This window comes from Sitophilus oryzae, unplaced genomic scaffold (assembly GCF_002938485.1).
Source record: "Sitophilus oryzae breed Bouriz unplaced genomic scaffold, Soryzae_2.0 scaffold_660_pilon_pilon, whole genome shotgun sequence".
Lineage (NCBI taxonomy): Eukaryota > Metazoa > Arthropoda > Insecta > Coleoptera > Curculionidae > Sitophilus > Sitophilus oryzae.
This window is the reverse complement of record NW_022147263.1, coordinates 482,947-490,527: the sequence shown is the minus strand read 5'-3', so window position 1 is coordinate 490,527 and position 7,581 is coordinate 482,947.

Sequence of the window (7,581 nt, the reverse complement as noted above, 5' to 3'; positions counted from 1 at the left end):
TAATTTTCCAAAGATATTAGAAAAATTAATCAGGAATTTATTCAAATTATTTTTAGTGCTCATAAATATTCAGAGCTTATTAATAATGCTAGGATATTTTAATTACTTCAGTCTGTTGGTAAACAACGTCATATAATTAATGTTCTAGTTCATTTTTATAACTGACAGCCGATTTTCTCTAATATTGCTTATTTTTTAATAATAATGATTAATCTTCTTTTATGTTTAAAGCTTGATTTTCATGCTTATCCGACGATACAATATGAATTTTATTGGTTAAATTTAAAAACTTCGATTGGTTAGAAAATTACACAGTTTTTAAATTTATTGCAATTTCGTGCCTCCGTTTATCAGATATACGATTTGCTTGTGATTGGTGTCATTTTATATCTTCATTTCCATAACAATTTCGCTGTTTTACTTATAGTCTAAGAGCTAGCAACGTTTTCAACATAGAATTTTAAGAAAGCTGGTTCTTTAATATATTTTTTGCTATGCTGTCCTCAACAGAGTGCGGACCGTTTGGCTGCCGGTAGACGTTGCGTTCACTACTGCGCATCATATCTATATTCAATATCTGTTCACTACTGCGCATCACAAATTCGCCCTGTATTTTAGGAACTAAAGAGGCTAGGATAAACCTATGTGTAGCATATTTAGTTTCATAAAAAATAGCAAAGTAGTGTGAAAATCACATTCTTGTATCTCTGCTCATAAACGAGAAATCCCATAAAATACACGAAAATGGGATACCCTGTACAGATGTGATGCGCAGTAGTGAATCGCAGTAGTCTACCGGCAGACGGCTCGCACTTTGGTAGGAAGAGCACAGCAAAATATATATTAAAGAACCAGCTTTCTTAAAATACTCGTTTTCCCGACGTTGCTAGCTCTTGTACTACTATATTTTTATTAAGGTTATATTAAATTTGTCCAAAAAGTGTCACAACGTCCGTTATCGATCCGTACGATCTTTATTCGTTGACGGGCTGGAGTAAAAAATTTACAGATGAAAAGTGCGAAAACGCTATGACGAATCAAAGCGCCGTCGGACCAGCGATCGTCTCACCGGATAACGGACGCATGAAAATCAAGCTTAAGCCAGATTTTCTCTGTTTTATTAATTATTCTAATGCGTTTAAAGGGATTTGTTCAACTGTTTATCGAATGCTTCGTCTATTTTGGGTAGACAGAATAACGAATGAAGAGGTGCTCTCAAGTTAAACTTGAGAGCAGGAGATTAATGTTATTGTTAAATGTGATGTATTGGAAAACAATGAATTCCTATAGTTGAGAGAGTGATAGTGTATATTCCGTGAAGCAATAACATGAAACATTTTGATTCAAATAGTGTTATAGTCGGGGAATAGGGAATATAGAACGAGTGGGTTAATCACTGCGACCTTAAAGATCTGTTGTGTCTTCCTTGACTCATCATAATTGAGGATTTTCCTATTGTAGGAGGGACAGGGTATTTCCCATACTTCTCTGACAACAGATGCTCTTCCTCCGGAAGTATACACCCTCCCACACGGTTGGTGTTTGTCCCTCCGTGCCCTTCATAGTTGAGTAGCTTGCCTCCGGCTGAGGAACCCGTGAGGTGGAAGCTGGAGGATCTGTCTCCATTTTCTCCACTACTTTAACTTGGTCTCTCCTTAGACCTGATACCGGTGTTATCCCGAATCTATAATAGAGGATATATTCCTCTTTCTCTATTACCTCCTTGGATTTGAGCTCAATTCCTATTATGAGGACCTTTGTGAGGAATGGGGAAAGTATCTTTGGCATAATGATATCTTCGTAGATACGATAGGTGTTTTCTCTGTGTGATTTATGACATTATACCTTTGTAACCATCCAGTGTATAAATTATCCTGCATATATTATTATGCGGTATTTAATGTAACGATATTAGCGTTGAAAACACTTATGTGTGACAAAACAGTGACAAAACACTTTTCCTGTCTCGACACAAGAGACAAGAAAACTGATCCTAAAACTGTAGAAAAAGAATTCTTTAAGACGGCGCGTAATTTTCTGGTCCGAGTTAAAAGTAAATAAATCTGTCGGTAACGCGAACGGCATGGACGACAAAACGGCGTTAAATTAGAGAGAATGATGCTGCGGTGAGCCGCGATACGGTGTTCGCGTCTGGGATGCCGCAAAATTAGCCGCAGACGCTCCTCTCCAGACAGTCGGGTAATGGATAAGGACGTGGCGATACGATTATTATGCAGATTTGATTAAGGATACTAAATAGCATAGAATTTTAATAAATTCAGTAATTGAGACTGGCATCAAAATGATCAAAACATAGAATGTTCAGCCATCGTTCAACGTCACGTCATATATTGTCGAACTCTCTCAATTACTTGCCAACCAGATGAAGTAGATTGGTGGCGTCAATACGGAATTTTTCATGGAAATATGGAAGCAGACAAGTTGGCCAACGCTGGACGGCTCCTACCTTCCACACTAACACCCAAAAAAGATTATAAAACTTTTATACCAAAAATGAAAGAATTCATATACAATAAATGGAAGGAAAGATTTGTAACGATTGGTAGAACGAAAGGAAAGAATATTGTACTACAGTTCAGCAGTCATACAGGACTCCATGGTTCAAACAATATAAATCCTTGACAAAGCAACAAATAACAACCATATGTCGACTCAGATCAAACCATTGCTTATCCCCGTCACATCTCTATAAAATCAGAATCAACAGAGACAATTTGTGTCAGTGTGGAGAGGTTGCTGATGTCTTTCATTTGATAATTGCTTGGCCACATAATTATAATCATCAAAAAATCTTATGCTCCTATTTCGATAATGAGATAGAGCAAAAACCGACTTCCCTGCAACGAAGACAGAACACATAAAACAAATCGCTTTGTTTTTGAATGCTAGTAATTTAAAACTGTAAATATTTACTAATAATAAGCCTAACATTAATCTTATAATCAAGAAAAAAACACTAGCCGCAAATTTGAAATGTCATAATCACATTTTCTTGAAATGCACAGTAATTATTGGGACTTAGAGCTCCTTAGTACTCGTAGAATGCATGCATAATTGAATAGTCGCAGAGCTTAAAGTAACCTGTTTAATAGCATCAATAATTGTTAGTCGTTAAGAAAGATAAATCAGTGAAGGTTCATAAAACGTGACCACCGAGAAAAAAGAAAAGCAGAAAAGTACTTTTCCAGAATGGCCCTGGGAGCCTAGGCAACGCAACTCTGTCCTGAAAAGGAGAGTTTGAGAAGAAAGAAGAAGCAGAAGAAAATTTCATTGGCGGATATCGATCAATGTCAGAATTAAAATTTGATTGTTGCTGTAAAACAAAATTCAAATTTTTTTATTGCAAAAATGCCTCAAAGATTTGACCTAAATGAACAAGCTCTTGTTCATTTTGGTCATTGTTTTTAAAATTTCAAGAAGTATCCAAAAACTAAACAATACATTTTTTAACTAATTGAAATACGTTCTATGCCAAATTATTCAATTAGCAACTTGTAAGCCAGCAGAGTGAAGATCTGCAGAACCTACTGCAAAGAATAAATATTTCCTCAGACAATATGGTCTGAATATGAATTTGAAGAAAACATAATTCATGATTATTACAAAAGACCACAAAATGTAAATACTTCAATATCAATAGACAGCACGCCAATAGAAAAAGTCCAACACTACAAATACTTGGGTACAATAATAAATGAAACTGCGAACAATTGCAAGAAATAAAGTCCAGGATTGCGATAGCCAGAAATTCTTTTTTAAAACTAAAGAAATTTCTTTGCAGTAGAGCTATAAACTTAGATTTAAGAATAAGAATGCTCCGATGCTATGTGTTTTCGACCGTATTGTATGGTGCCGAAGCGTGGACCCTTAGAACAGCCGAAATTAACAGACTGCTGGCTTATGAAAGGCGGTGTTATCGTTGCATGTTACGGATTTAGAAAAAATTTGAATATCTTGCACATGTTATAAGAGGTCCTAAATACCAATTGGTCCAGAATATTATGGAAGGAAAAATCCAAGGAAGACGTAGTTAAGGTAGAAGACGAACATCCTGACAGAAGAACCTCAGGGAATCGTATGGAATGACGTCGAATGGATTATTTAGAGCAGCCGCAAATGAAATCCAAGTAGCCATGATGATTACTAACCTCCGTTAGGAGACGGTACTTGAAAAAGAAGAAGCCATCAAAATTGTTCGTCCTTTAACCCGCTGCGTTTCAATAAAGGAAAACGCCGCGACGTCTGACAAACGAAATTCACAGAGAAAATCTCCGCGCTGTTAATTTTAAAGCGGGCACCAATTTCCATCTTTGACTGTCTGACGCCTCAAAGAATTCCACGTCGAACGTCTGTCTTTTCATTCTCCGACTTCATTTCGTTTGCTTTTTGCCAATTACGATGTGCAGTGGCTCGGCTCTTATTTAAAGTCGTGTTTGTCCGCCAGTAAAAACTTAAGACGTCTTTCTTCCACTCGGAGATATTGTCTGGATAAGTAAGATAGTTTGGAGAGGCCAATTTATTAGGAGCAGTTTCTTTATATTGTCTGGTTTAAAGTTGGGTTAAGAAAAAAGAAACGATGAATGTATGAAGGAGTCCATTGGTATAAGGGATATTGAAAGGATGTTTTGATTCTTCTACAAAGTAACGTTTATATTTATTTTATCATTCCGTATAATTTTTGAGAAGAGGTAACTTCACATGATAATAATTAATATGAAATCCTTCTTAAAAATAAATATTGAATGAGGAACTATATTAAAGATTGGATACTGGGGATACCAGTCAAAGTCGAACGTTTTTTGTTCATATTATACGGTATTAGACAGACTTACTGAGGTAAAATCATGCTAAACATTTAGTGACTAAACAGACAAAAACGTGTCTATGAACTTACTTCGTTTGTTTTTAAAATTTCAAGAATTATCCAAAAACTAAACAACAAATTTTCTAACTAATTGGAATACGTTCTATAACAAATTACTCAATTAGCAACTTGTAAGCCATCAAAGCTTTTCGTTCTTTAACCCGCTGTGGTTCAATAAAGGAAAACGCCGTCTGACAAAGGAAATTCACAGAGAAAATCTCCGCGCTGTTAATTTTAAAGCGGACACCAATTTCCATCTTTGACTGTCTGACGCCTCAAAGAATTCCACGTCGAACGTCTGTCCCAATTTTCATTCTCCGACTTCATTTCGTTTGCTTTTTGCCAATTATGATGTGCAGTGGCTCGGCTCTTATTTAAAGCCATGTTTGTGCTAGTAAAAACTTAAGACGTCTTCGTTCCACTCGGAGATATCGTCTGGATAAGTGAGATAGTTTGGGGAGACGAATTTATTAGGAGCAGTTTCTTTATTTTGTCTGGTTTAAAGTTGGATTAAGAGAAAAGAAGCGATGAATGTATGAAGGAGTCCACTGGTGTAAGGGATATTGAAGAGATGTTTTAATTCCTCTACAAAGTAACGCTTATATTTATTTTATTATTCCTTATAATTTTTGAGAAGAGTTAACTTCACATGATAATAATTAATATGAAATCCATCTTAAAAATAAATATTGAATGAGAAACTATATTATAAAGATTGGATACTGGATACCAGTCAAAGTCGAACGATCATATTATACGGTATTAGATAGCCTTACTGGGGTAAAATCATGTTAAACATTTAGTGGTTAAACAGACAAAAAAGGTTTCTATGAACTTACTTGTTTTTTTTTTAAATTTCAAGAATTATCCAAAAACTAAACAAAAAATCTTCTAACTAATTGGAATATATTCTATTATAAATTACTTAGTTAGCAACTTGTAAGCCATCAAAGCTTTTTGTCCTTTAACCCGCCGCGTTTCAGTAAAAGAAAACGCCGTCTGGACAAAGGAAATTCACAGAGAAAATCTCGGCGCTGTTAATTTTAAAGCGGACACCAATTTCCATCTTTGACTGTCTGACGCCTCAAATTCTACGTCGAACGTCTGTCCCAATTTTCATTCTCCGACTTCATTTCGTTTGCTTTTTGCCAATTACGATGTGCAGTGGCTCGGCTCTTATTTAAAGCCGTGTTTGTGCGCTAGTAAAAACTTAAGACGTCTTCGTTCCACTCGGAGACATCGTCTGGATAAGTAAGATAGTTTGGGGAGGCGAATTTATTAGGAGCAGTTTCTTTATATTGTCTGGTTTAAAGTTGGATTAAGAGAAAAGAAGCGATGAATGTACGAAGGAGTCCACTGGTGTAAGGGATATTGAAGAGATGTTTTAATTTCTCTACAAAGTAACGCTTATATTTATTTTATTATTCCTTATAATTTTTGAGAAGAGTTAACTTCACATGATAATAATTAATATGAAATCCATCTTAAAAATAAATATTGAATGAGAAACTATATTATAAAGATTGGATACTGGATACCAGTCAAAGTCGAACGATTATATTATACGGTATTAGATAGCCTTACTTTATTAATCTTAATCATGCTAAACATTTAGTGGTTAAACAGACAAAAAAAGTTTCTATGAACTTACTTGGTTTTTTTTTTAATTTTCAAGAATTATCCAAAAACTAAACAAAAAATCTTCTAACTAATTGGAATATATTCTACTACAAATTACTTAGTTAGCAACTTGTAAGCCATCAAAGCTTTTTGTTCTTTAATCCGCCGCGTTTCAGTGAAAGAAAACGCCGTCTGACAATTACTATATTAAAGTTTGGATAGGAGTTTGGATACCAGTCAAAGTCAAACATTCATATTATACGGTATTAGACGGATGTACTAACAAAATTTATTATAGCCATTTGTTGGCCAAACATGCAAGAATTTTTGAAGCTTTTAAAAACTTAAACCAAGCAGTTCATTGCAGTTCACTCTTCTTGCATGTTTAGCCAACAAACAGTTATCAAATTTATAATAACCATGTCTGAACCATGAACTGCTTCGTTTAAATCTTTAAAAGCTTCAAGAAGTATCCAAAGACGGAACAATGCATTTTCTAAAAAATTGGAATAAAGAAATTAAAAATATTTACATTTATTTAAGACCCACTGTGTGTAATAATATTTACTAAAAAATTAAATATTGAAATATAAACTTAAAAAAAGGAAAATAAAAACTCGATTAGAATCTTTCATGGGTGGTATTTATTTTTACGTTGCCCGGTAATTAAAATGATAATTTTCCAGTCAATTTGTGCCGACATTTTACTCCCTATTAAGCAAACATGCACCTGTTTCTAATCGTTCATAGTCGATTAATATCCGACAATTTTATACAATTATTAATTTTTTTTTCGATTTTCTGTTGATTGATCTCTTTGAGACCCAGATAGGTATGACGACAAATTTGTCTCTCATATCAAAGAACCGGAGTTTTGATGTTTAGAGCGATAAATATTATTTAGTTATTATTCTTAGGGGAGATTTTTCTTTAGGTTGTTATTTTTGTGTATACTATTTGATCAGATTTTTTTTCGTATATTCTACTACCAGAAAACCAAAATTATATGATAACGCACTTTTAAAGGAAGTTGATGGAAGATATAGTGTATCATCACAATATCTAACAGAATTACT